This window comes from Rattus norvegicus, chromosome 15 (genome assembly GCF_021556685.1).
Source record: "Rattus norvegicus strain SHRSP/BbbUtx chromosome 15, alternate assembly SHRSP_T2T, whole genome shotgun sequence".
Taxonomy (NCBI): Eukaryota; Metazoa; Chordata; class Mammalia; order Rodentia; family Muridae; genus Rattus; species Rattus norvegicus.
In genome coordinates, this window is record NC_141548.1 from 17,319,846 (window position 1) to 17,333,151 (window position 13,306).

Below are 13,306 nucleotides of genomic sequence, written 5' to 3' on the forward strand. Positions count from 1 at the left end.
AGGTGACAATAAAAGTTCTTTCCCCACCTGGATTATTTGTCACAGCAGAAGCCCTGTGTTAGTTCAAGAAGGAGATGATTGAGGGGATGAGCTTAGTAACAGTTCCATGGGGTAGGTGGTTACCTTTCCTTACTCAAGGGTAGCTAGGGACTCTGTAGGTTCAGCAGGAGGAGTCCAGGAGTCCACATTGCTAACAAGTTCCCAAGTGATGCCCAGAATGCTTTAGGCAGACCACACTTTGAATAGTAAGATTTGGAGTAACAAATTAGCTTTTCACTTTGGTGGAGTAAGAGGTGGTAGTATTTAGATTTTGAAGGTAAGGTGTTGTTTAGATGTTACAAATGGTGACTGTCTCTCCTGTCCTATGGGCTAGGGTGGTGAATTTGATGGCCAGTGGTGGCATGTAGTGCCTATATAAAAATTGGTTGAGTCACACATGCTTAGCTTTGGGCATATTGTGTAAAACACCTGATTTAGGGACACAGTAGTCTTAAGTTGGTTAAAATGGGATAATAGAATGAACATCTTATGTTATTCTGTTGTTATCTTTGAAGATGATATCTACTTATGGTTCCTAGAAATAAGATCTCTATTTTAAATTGAGACCAAAGTGGCCAGGCCTCATTGTGACAGATTCTTAAAAATCTTTTGAAGATTTATTTATTTATTTTATGTATGTGAGTACACCGTAGCTGTCTTCAGACACACCAGAATAGGGCACCAGAGGCCATTACAGATGGTCATGAGCCAACATGTGGTTGCTGGGAATTGAACTCATGTTCTCTGGAAGAGCGGTCAGTGCTCTTGACTGCTGAGCTGTCTCTCCAGCTCTCGTTGAGACAGTTTTACCTCTTCTTAAAACATAGGTTATTTGAAATGAAGAATTGTTGAATTCTTAATGGCTGGGGATCCATTAAGAACACTGTTTGCTTTTCCAGAAGATCCAGGTTTGCTGCCCAGTACCCACTTTCTTATATAACTTCAGTTCCAGAGGATTCTATTTCCTCTTCTGGCCTCCAGGGTCACCAGATATGCATGTGGTGTACAAACATACATGGGGGTGAAGCACTCTCACACATAAAATGAAAATAAATAAATCTAAGTATTAAAAAATAAATTTACTAAAAGGTAATTGTTAAAGTGAATAGCTTATCACTTTGGAAAATTTGTTGTGTCCTATGACAAAAACTGTTTTGTTTGTTTTTTTAACCAAACTTTAAATATTTTTCTTTCTTTTTTTTTTTTTTTTTGGTTCTTTTTTTCGGAGCTGGGGACCGAACCCAGGGCCTTGCGCTTCCTAGGTAAGCGCTCTACCACTGAGCTAAATCCCCAGCCCCTTAAATATTTTTCTAATACTAGGAATCAAACCTAGAACATTGTACATGCTAGTCAAGCGCTTTGTAATTAAATTACATCTCAAGCCTTAATCTCTGAACTTTCTTTTCTACCAGGTATCTAGTTAGGTCTTAGTACTCCTGTTGTAGCCTTTGCTGTGCCTGGCCTAGTGTTCGTAACAAAGCTGTTACGTGCTATTTGGATACCTGGGTGTTTGATTGGGTTCTTTACTACATTCTTGCTATCCAGCCTTTTGTCTGCCTTTTACAGGAGTCTTGTTAGAATTAATCCAACAAGATTTCCTCTACTTCCTTTAGCAATTTCCTATTCCCTGACCCCTTTACCTTCTCTAATATCGCCCATAAATCCTGAGTGCCTTGCTGTATTGGAAGTTAAATCTATTCTCTCCTGTGCTAGTACCCCTTGATAAACTCCTTCTTACCTCCTGAACAAATGTCAGAATACGTTTTGTTTAACATCTGTTTCTCGTCCTTCTATATAGCTATCATCTTGTGATATTTGAAAAGCATTCAAATGGAAGCAAAACATATTCTCACCACATTTACAAATTTTTATTAAATTTAGAATTACAATTAAACTCACTTGAAATGTAAATATCATCCAAAATTCAGTTTGAAAGAGTAGCATTGGAGGAAATTTGAATAATTACCAACTTTGGGGTCATTAAAAGATAGTTTTTTACAAGAATTAAATCATGACTCATAGGTATAAGAATACACACTGAAGATTTAATTTGACTTATGTGATGGGAGAGAACTAAGTAGATGTAATAACTAGAATTAAGCAGATGTAATGACTAGTTTATAAAAGTTAACTAGTTTCAAATAACTAGTTTCAAAGTGAAACAGCAGAAACATCTATGGAGGACAGGAATGCTGGGGTGAGTTGCAAATTGAGATGAACCTGGCTTTGCCACAGTGGGAATGAAGTCAGTTAAAGTTGCTACCTGTCAGGGAAGAATTTATATATTTATATCAGTTGCATACAAGTCATAAATGTGCAAACTAACTCAAAGACAGTGAGCAAAGGTGAGGTCTGATGTCTGGGAAAGATGCATTAGAGGCGATGTGCTATTTTCTATCGACAGGATTTTTTTTTCCAACAAGATGATGGCCACCTTTCACCTAGATGTGTGCCTTAAGTATTGACTTGCCATTCACTTGTAAAAAATATCAAATGTCCCAATGGTTGTGTATTATTGTCTCAGTCAAGGTTACTATTGCCATGCTGAAATGCCATGACAAAACAACTTGGGTAAGAAAGGATTTATTCATCTTATACTTTCACAGTGTAATCTACCACTGAAGGAAATCAGGACAGGTACTCAAACAAGGCAGGAAGCTGGAGGCAGGAGCTGATACAGAAGCCCTCAGGGAATGTTCGCTGGCTTGCTCCCCGTGGCTTGTTCAGCCTGCTTTCTTATAGAACCTAGGACTCCTACCTAAGAGTGGCCCCAGCCACAGTACTCTGGACCCTCCACCATCAATCACTAATTAATAAATGCCTTACGTGTTTGCCTACAACCTGATCTTATGGAGGCAATTTTCTCGATTGAGGACCTCTCCTCTCTGATGACTCTAATCTATGGCAAATTGACATAAACTAGCCAGCACAATGATTACATACAAATAAACAGTAAAGAAGATGAGCTAAGCACTATATGTTGTCATATACTGTTGTCCACAGTGGGAAAATCAAAGACGTTTTTGTATCTTGTAGTTTCTCATCTTCAACCTTGTAGTCAGAATATAAAGAAAAAGATCTGTTTTTTCCCTGGAAAATTTAACTTCATGGTATGAGGCAACTATGCACCTAGAACAGGTTGTTCTCAAGCATTCATTTTCATAATTGAGCATTTTCGTCTGAACCAAAGTACATTTAGAGAGGACAGTACAGTTGGAGTTGGACAAAAACAATCTGAAACCATGCCTGGAAGTAAATCCACATTATTCAGGAACCAAGTTGAATCAACAGATGGTGGACTGGAGACATTGCGTTGTCTCCATTCTGAGAATGACAGTTAGAACTCAGAATCACCAGGTCGAGGTCTGACAAATCCTTTATACGCAATTATCTAGTTTCCTCCAGTCTTCCTCCCCAGGAAGCAGGGTTAGCTAAGTGGAGCATTAGGTAAATGACATAGTACCTTAGCATCTGCCACTCTGATTAATTCTTCACTTTTTATAGGGAAGGTTGTTTTGGTTACTTTTCTGTTGCTGTGGTAAAACACCCTTGGCATATTGGTTTATTTCGGCTATGGTTCCAGATGCCAGAGTTGAAAATGGTGGGGAGGCATGGGCACATGGCCATAGAATGGGAAGCAGAGAGACCTCTTCTCCATGTTGTCAAGGGGGAGAGAGAGAGAGAGAGAGAGAGAGAAAGAGAGAGAGAGAGAGAGAGAGAGAGAGAGAGAGAGAGAGAGAGAGGAGGCGAAGCCACACCCTACCACACCCTAGTGATGTAATTGCTCCAGCAGGGCTCTGCCTCCGAAAGGTTCCAGTTCCATTATCTTCAAACAGCATCCCTGGAAACCAAATATGCAAAAGCCTAGGTGGGGCATGATAATCCCAGCACTTGTAAAGCAGAGATCAAGATCTGTGGGAGTTCAAGGCTAGTCTGGTCTATGAAGCAGGAATTTCTGGTTTCATTGGAGACTCAGTTGTGTCCTGTAATGTTTTTCTGAAGCAGGCACATGAGAGGATGTTTTGCTTCAAACAGACTTGTTGGGTTTTTCTGGAAGTTGCCTGGTGTGATGTTTTGCTGGAGCAGAGAGACTTACAATGTTTAAAAAGGTATAACGCAGCAGACAGTGGTCTATGCTTTTGCCTTGGTTTGCCTTGCAACTCTTTGGTGGCCTTCGTTTTGCTTTGCTGAGGCTGATCTTTGCTGACAACACTCTTGCATTATTTCACCTTGCCTTCTTAGCTGATCTTTGCTTGTCCTGACTTTGTAGAGAGAAATTCACCAACTTTTGGTGGCATTCTGGCTGCTTCTTGCTGCTTCTTGCTGCTTCTGTGGACTCATGCCCATAAGCAGCGACTAGCAGATTCTTCTGGATCAAACCATTACTACTGATTTGTGTTTTCTTATTGCTGATTGGCAGGAATGGACCGGGCTGCCACTGCTGATTTGTGTTTGGTGTTTTGGTAATAGACTGGACTGCTGACAAGGAAGATTCAATTCCCACGATCTGCAATAGAAAACAAAACGGAAGAAAGAAGAAAAGAAAAGCTAGGGGGGAGGCAATGTGACTAAATACCAGCACATGGAGGTGGAGGCAAGAAGAATCCTTGCTCACAATTCTGGGAACCCAAGGTCTCAGGGAGACACCTTGTTCCACAAAACAACATGTGTGGATGGCTCCTAAGGGAAATAATAACACCCAGATCTGACCTGAGACTTTCACCTGTACACACATAAGCAGATACCCCTCCTAAGAAGACCTCCTGGGATTTGTCAGCTATTTTTTGTATTATCTTTTCATTTTGTCACTCATGCTTAAATAACTTACCCAGTAGTGAGTGTTGCCATTTTATTTCTGTGAATACTTTTATCTATCCCAGGACTTAGCAAACTTTCTTTGACAAAGACCAGAAAGTAACTACTAAATGTTCTGTGGTCCTAAGGAGTCTTTTACATTTGCTTAATTCCGACTTGCTAAGTGAAAGTAACTTTTGATAATAGGCAAAAAATACTTCTCTCCCCATGACACTTTATTTCTGAGGGTTCAGATTTGAATTTTTTGTAACTTTCGTGTTTTATAAACTAATATTCCTCTTTAAAAGTTTTCAAGAACCTTCAAAGGTGTAATGACGAGTTTTAGATTGTGGCTGCCAGGAGGCAGCTGTCTAGATGTAGCCTATGTGCCATTGTGTGCCTACTGTTGCTATACAGAATAAGCAGGATACAGCTGTAGGATCTTTTTAGGTTTTATGCTGAGGTCTCTCAGTTTCCATCTGAGGTATCTAGGGCAAACAAACACCGTTGACTAAAGCTTTGTTATCTTTGTAGTAAAATGTAAATGATACAAAAAATAGAGTTGGTTTGTGAGCTAAAGCTTATTTGAGCCATAAAAAATCCACAGGTTAACTATTTCATTTCCTCCTCTGGTCCTTTCTACCACTTGGGATTTTATTTATTTCAATTTCTATATATGCAGGGTTAGGGCAGTATCAGTTTTACTTTCTTATGAATTCGATTTTTATAGAAAGCATTCAACTTCTTAATTTATATTAAATCTAATATATACAATGCTTAATAGGAACAGAAACAAAATATATTGAGAAGGTGTCATAAAAAACTCAGAGTTTCAAAGACTATACATGGACTGACCCTGGGCTCCAACTGCATATGTAGCATTGAATATCCTAGTAAGAGCATCAGTGGAAGGGGAAGCCCTGGGTCCTGCTAAGACTGAACCCCCAGTGAACGTGATTGTTGGGGGGAGGGCGGTAATGGGGGGAGGATGGGGAAGAGAACATCCATAGAGAAGGGGAGGGGGAAGGGTTAGGGGGATGTTGGCCCCGAAACCGGGAAGGGGAATAACAATTGAAATGTAAATAAGAAATACTCAAGTTAATAAAGATGAAACAAACAAACAAACAAACAAACAGAAAAACAAAAAAAGAACCTCAGGGTTTAATCTTCATGTGAATGGAGACCTTCTTTTCCTCAGTTACTCATTTGGTCAGCTGACAAGCTTTGTACTGAGTTTTCAGATTCTATTTTCTGTGTCACGGTAGACTTTTATGTGCTTTTGCTAAAATGAGTGAGGTAGACTCATGATCAAATTGTTTGCAATGGCCGTGCTGGGCTCTTCCAGCCTTTGTGACATGTTGGTCTATGGGGGTACTTAGCTCAGTCTTGTTATTTTGCTATAATTGGATGACTCCACCTGGCTATGGTTGCTTGCACACATCAGTCTGTTCTGCTCATGTTTTATACCCCATACCACACACATTGGCAGGCAAAGATGGGTGCTTTATGAATGTATGGTAGCAGAATGAATGAGAAATCTGTATGAAAGTAACTATCTTTTAGATACAGAGGAAAAGACCCATAGCATTCTATATCAAAGTGGGTATTTGGCAAATTGGTTATTAGACATATTGGTATCAAACATAGTCAATTATAATGAAAGAAGTCTATATTAAAAATGAAGCAAACACAATAGAAGAGACAAATTATTGGTAGAAAGGAGTTGAGAAGAACATCCACCTTCCTTAAATGTGAGACTTCTAAGGAAAATCCCAGGAACACCCTAAAGAATACTAGGTATATTTGCTCTATAGTGTGTCTTGTGAGTCTCTGCTTTCAAGAAAGTGATTTAAGTATTAAGTATTAAGAAGTGTGGATGGAGAGAAAAATTCTAAGAGGATGGGTTTGGAATTAAGTTCTTAATCCTCAGATGACCGAGAAGACAGGCAGTGGCATGTGGAGAAGCCCACAAGTTTATTAAAGTGAAAAACATGATTCTCAGGTTATTTGTGAGTATCAAGCAGAGTGTGTGTGTGTGTGTGCATGTGCGTGTGTGCGTGTGTGCGTGTGTGTGTATACTACATGGTTATATAAGCTCTTGAGCAGTGTACCCAAGGAAGTACATCATATTTTATTATAAATTACTTGCCAAAAATAATAATATCCGGGTGGGAGAGATAACTCAATAGTTAAGAATGCTGTTCTTCCATAAGACCTGAGTCAGTTCCCAGCACTCATGACCTGTTGGCTCATAACTGTCAGGAACTTTAGCTCCAGAGGACCTGATGCCCTTTTTGGACCTCAGAGAGCACCTGCACACATGTAGACTTCACACATACATGCACATGCACACACAAATGCACATACAAATGGCAGAGTCTGAAGAATGAAGTTGTCATTTGGGGGAAAATATGAAAGATAACAGGAAATACACAACATTAAGAAAGATAAATTGAATACTTTCCCTTATACTGGAATTTAGATTTTTTTAAAAAAAATGCCATGGGAATAGAAAGGGAACTATTTAGGAAGAGCAAGGGGTCCACTGAGGTGGATGGACAGGAGAAGGTTGTGACAAATGAACATGGGCAAAGTGTATGATATACATCTATGAAGATGACATAATAAAGCAATTACTTTGTACAATGAAAATGCATTAATGATAATTATAAAATATGACCCTGGGTACACAGTAGGAATGGCACACAATTTTCATTATCTATTGATCCTAATATCCCTATGAAAGCTGTGCTTATTGTACAAGACAGAACCAGAGCAGTTTTCCCACCCTTGTTCTCCTGGTCTTTCAAACAACCCAAAATGTTGATGGCAGGTTACCAATGGTAAATAAAGAATCTATTATTATTTGACTAGGATCTTTTTATTGCCTCTAAGTTTTCTGGGCCATTTATGTATGTTGCTTAAGATTTTCATACATCCCTGTGATATAAGTTTTGTAAGTTTTAATCCCTGTTTTTCTGATGACTGCACTTGGGCCAAACAAACTGAAGGAATTGTCTTAGTATCTGGCAGCCACATGTAGTAATGTGTCAGTGGTTCTGAGGCTCATCATTGTTTTGTACCAAGGGTGTCTAGCAAGCGTCACATTTGTTTTGAGGCTTCATAATACCCAGATGGCTCGAATCTCTTCCAGAGTTTCTGATTCATTAGGTCAGGGTGAGACATGAGACTTTCCAAATGGAGTTCTTAGACATGTGGGAGCTGTGTTTGAAGAACCAGGCCTCTTCATGTCTGTCTAACAATCTGCCATTTACTGTAGCACTCTTCCATCTACAAAATCACTCTCAAGAACTGTGTCATAGCTGGAAAGATGGCTCAGTGGTTAAGAGCACTGTCTGGGCTTCCAAGGTCTTGAGTTCAATTCCCAGCAACTACATGGTGGCTCCCAACCATCTAACCTGGCATCTGATGCACTCTTTTGGCATGCAGGTGTACATGTAGATACAGTAATGATATACATAAAATAAATAAATGAATCATTAAAAAAAGAACTGTTTAATTGAGTTAGAAACACCGCCAACAACAAGAGCAGCAGGAAGCAACCAAACCCTCATAACATTCTAAGCAAGTTCACAGTGGTGTTGGCCCACATCTGTAACTACCTTATGCCGCAGGCTAGCCATACCCACTGCCGTGCTGCTTCTCCATACAGGCTGTAAGCTTTCACATGTGATTCTCTTTGTTCTGGACCAAAATATTCAGGATTAATGAATTCTTTGGTTCTTAAAGCTCTTTGAGGAAGGAGGGTCATACCAGAAAGTTTTTATTTAGATTGTGGCCCTAATAGCCCATAATTGGGCTCTCTAAATGTTGAGTTCTATGGTTTTCCAAATCATGAGCAATTCAAACACTCATCACTTTCCTCCTTTGCTTTAGCTTTTGTTTTTTTAATTTTTAATAGGAATACTCATTCAGAGTCCAGCCTGATCACTGACCCATGGATGGGCTATGGATGTGTGCAAGTGTCCAGAAGAAAGAGCCCACCCCTTTCCTTTTTTTTTTTTTTTTTTTTTTTTTTTGCCTTTGCTAGGTTTGAAGCTGGGCTCCCTGCACAAAAGTATAGATTAACGAGAGAAAAATACATAATTTTTGGAAAATATTGTATACAAGCCTTTAGAAAGGATGACCAAGAGAGATTGAGGATTAAAAAAACTCATTTTTATTCTGTTTAACGAATTCTGTTTATGTGCTGAACTATGATTGAGTTAAATGGAATCAGTAGTAACAGTCAGGGCTTTATCTGTTAAGCCATATTCCTCTTCCACAGGCACAGGCAGGGGCTCTCTGGAATAAGGTCTTCTTGCCTATTGTAGAGAATTCCTTTAAGGCCCACTTGGGGATCACTGGAAAGAATTTCCTGCTTGTGTTTTTTATCAAATGCCAAGGTGTTCTATTTTGAGGAAGTATGTCTTGAAACATATTACAACAAATATTGTTTGAGTTTTCCCTGTATTAGGCACTTACTGGATTAGAGCTAGGACACAGTGGTATGCACAACTGGGTTGTCCCTGCCACCGAGGAAGGAATTTTTGTTCTACTGAGGAAAACACATTAGAAAAATGTGATTCATAAATGTCAATGGTGGTAACCTGTTAAGAAAAGAGAGGTACCTGTACAGTGTAAGCAAACAGCAGGAGACCTGAGTGTAAAGGATAGTTGGGAATAATGATTGAGCCAAAATCTTAAGGAAATTTAGAAATTAACTAGATCGAGTTGCTGGAGTGGAGGGAAGCACAGCTCAGGCAGAGAAACGCGGTGTGCAGAGGTCAGGAAAGGAAAGAACATGGCAGGGCATGAACCTACAACCTAAGGCTCTAAATGGGATATGCCTAGCTTAAGGTCTATGTGTGCTTTAAAGGATAATTTCAAAAGGTAAAATAATAATTCATACTAGTATAGAGTAACATGTTTAAGATGATGCCAACTCATGAGACACTCAGACAAATTGTAAAACCAGTATAAAGAGAATTCAAATACAGAAGGAGGGAGGGAGGGAGGGAGAGAGAGAGAGAGAGAGAGAGAGAGAGAGAGAGAGAGAGAGAGAGAGAGAGAGAGATTTGAAGGGACTATGAAGGCAAACTAGTTTTCCCAACAGACAGGATATAATTTCCCTGGCTACAAACAAGACTTATCTTCCATGTCCATCAGTTAGGCACAGTTTACAGTTATAAAATAAATCAGGACACAATACCTGAGAACCAGAAGGTGGTCTCCTTTATACACAATGCATGCCTTCTCACGGAAGCACATTTATTTTCTTCTCCTACAGAAACTTCAGTCATGAATACATTTTTGAAGTTTAAAGCTAGTTCGATTTGATTTAAACGGGCATAATACAAAGTTGTACGATTCATACCCTGCCTTGAATATGTCCCACTATGTGGAACAGAATAACCAGCCAGCCATTCCTACATATCCCTTTTATACCAGTCTAAGGGATCGCTAATAACTGGCTTCCTCCCTATCAGAGTAGAAAACAAGAAAATATTATCTTTGAGAGAATGCATATAGAAAAATAGGATAGAGCTTGGCTTTTATTCTGGAGCCCCTATGAGAACTAAGGGGGGATACCTTTCTAATGATACTCACCACCTCAAACCAAAAGTGGCCTTGCCAAGAAGAGGTCTGGCTCAGTCTATAGAGAAGGTTGGAAAGGAAGAATTTCTTCATGTTGTCACTTTGAACACAGAATGATAATCATTTGGTCCATTAGCAGAATGACTGGCACTGAGGCATTTCAGTGGATGATTTGCTTTGGTAAAGTGATAAAGCAGCATGGACAGGTACTACGACTCTTTCATTGGCACTCCCACTCAGGAGTCATGTGTTAAAAATGTTCCTCCTTAGAAAGGACTGAAAGAGCTTGAAAGGGCTCGAGACCCCATATGTACAACAATGCCAAGCAACCAGAGCTTCCAGGGACTAAGCCACTACCCAAAGACTGACCCTGGGCTCCAACCTCATAGGTAGCAATGAATAGCCTAGTAAGAGCACCAGTGGAAGGGGAAGCCCTTGGTCCTGCCAAGACTGAACCCCCAGTGAATCAGATTGTTGGGGTGAGGGCGGTAATGGGGGGAGGATGGGGAGGAGAACACCCATAGAGAAGGGTAGGGGGAGGGGTTAGGGGGATGTTGGCCCAGAAAGGGAATAACAATCAAAATGTAAATAAGAAATACCCAAGTTAATAAAGATGAAAAACAAAACAAAACAAAACAAAAAAGTAATACCCAAGTTAATAAAGATGAAAAAAAATGTTCCTCCTGTTAAATAGAAGGGCTCAGCCTTGTCTTCTGTTGTAAACTGGGTATTGAGTACCGACTCCATTTTCTATCCGGACGCCATATTGTCCATGGAGACAGAATTAGAATAGCACCTTCTAAGGTAGCTGCAGCAGACCAGAATTTAAAGCTGCAGCATCACAAATGTTTGATTAAATAAGTAACTGGTTTTGATTGAGTTGTGATTGAGTTGTGTTATTACCCCCCCCCCGTTACAGGTTCTCTTTCTTTTTTTTAATTAGTATAAACTCATCTAACTTCTCAAGAATGCTGTCTCTAGTGATATTTCTGTCAGAAGCCTCTAGCCTGTGGGACAGTGCATAAATACTTTTAGATAGACAATGAGAACTTACAATGTAAGTAAGTTATCTACAGGGAACAATGCCAGTGGCATTTTTTTCTTCTACAAATATTGTGCAGATGTTAAAACTGTCTCTTAAAAATCCCACTTTGTTTCCTTCCGCTTCCATCAGAGGTGAAAAAGCTCCCAATCCTGTATGATTTTTGACTTTTATTTGGAAATTTATTTAAAAGAAAAACATAAAATAATCCCTAAGCCTGAAAAAGCAGGTTTACTGTTTGCTAAATCAGGCCTCTAATAGTAAACAGTTCAGAAAGCCTTCCATAATATTTATGAACAGTTTCTCAGTTTTATACCCAGATATTTCTGTTTCATTCTACAGAGGAGATAATCCAGGCTCAACAAAAGAGGAGCCTTCTTTTTTTTTTTTAGAATGAATAGAGTGGACAGTTGTGTAGTGAGCTGCATGATTACCAATCTTTCAAGCCTGGCTTTTATGTAAGGCAACTTTACAACTTCATCCATTCCAAAGAAACAAGCATTAAAACCATAGGGAAAATAAAAGGCAAAAGAGAAATGTAGAGAGATATCCCATCCCTTACATCTCTGTGGCCACTTGTTTCCTTGCTACCCTTGGTGAATTAACCTACTTTAAGACTGCAGCATGAGTTTTGAAAAGGCACCTCACTCTTCTCCACGACAGTCTACACAAGCAGGGTGAGGACGTGACTACCTGTATTGTTCAAAAACATACTGTGTCTTTCAATGTGTATTCTGTGTCACGAATCACAGATAATTTATTATGCACCCAAATTGCCAAGTAACGGTGAGTAAAGCAAAGAGGGAAAGAAACCTTGTAGTCTTCTTGTGCCTCATAGAGTAATCAAGATGAAAATCCCAAAGAAGTATCTGGACAAAGAAATCCATCGGTCCACGTGTGGGGTTCTTAGTTGATGCTTGATTATGGTCTGTTTCTTAAAGCACAGATTTCTGAACATTTGTCTGAGAATGGTCACACCACGTCGATAATTGACACATTTACTCCCTGAACACCATTTTAAGGCAGAAGCCTGATGTGTGGAATAAAATGAGGGGAGGGAGGTAGGAAGAAACGATGCAACAGTCAGGGCAGGCATGTGTGGTTAGTCTGTCCTCCATTCCTCATTGGGAAACACCCAAGGCACAGTTGTTTTCATCTTGACAGCAAGATCTTTGGGAGGGTGTGGGCCCATACATGTCACATTTTGTACATTTTTCTAAGGACTTAGGGCATCCCTTGAAATCCATTCATGGGCATTGCTGGATGTTCCATGTGTCCCAGGATCCCTTCACTTTGGGGGAATATTTTAAAAGAGAAATGGGAGGTAAAAACTCCACTGAGTAAGGATGGCAAGAAAGCATTGTATCCATGCCAGCTTGCCGGTGGCTCCTCTGTGCACTGAGCATGGTGTCCCCTCAAATATTGTCAGCATTGGCATAGAGACTGCATGCTATTGCCACTGTATGCCGTAAGTCATGGCACTTTGGCTCCAAAGGCAAGAGAAAGGAGCATTGTCACAAACGTCTTCCTGTGCACACGATTCCCAGACACAAGCTACCCCGCCCTACTCCACTTCTCTTCATCCGTGATGCAGGCTGACTTCCTCTGTGTTCGTTCAGTGGATCAAAACTGCTACCTGAACCAAATGGAAGCGATTAGCTCTATTTATTGCAAATTATCATTACCTCCAACCACATGAGGAGAGGCATAATTATTTTTGAATTATTGATTAAACTAAACTACACCTTGGGACTGAACTACAGCTAGAGAAGAACCTCCCCTTCCCTCTTAACGGTGATGGGACTGGGCAGTTGTTCTTTGTCTAAAGGAAAA

The 13,306-nt window shown here is 39.9% G+C and overlaps 1 protein-coding gene across 12 annotated transcripts in view; it reads left to right on the forward strand.

Annotated features, from left to right (window-relative positions):
* The window catches only part of Fhit (fragile histidine triad diadenosine triphosphatase), a 1,549,291-nt gene that overhangs the window by 62,833 nt on the left and 1,473,152 nt on the right, over positions 1 to 13,306 (forward strand). For 2 of the 12 annotated variants that reach the window (NR_197208.1, NR_197206.1), the window contains 1 exon segment: positions 4,460 to 7,703. The gene's annotated coding sequence lies outside the window, so the exon portion shown is untranslated. 12 annotated transcript variants of the gene reach the window in all.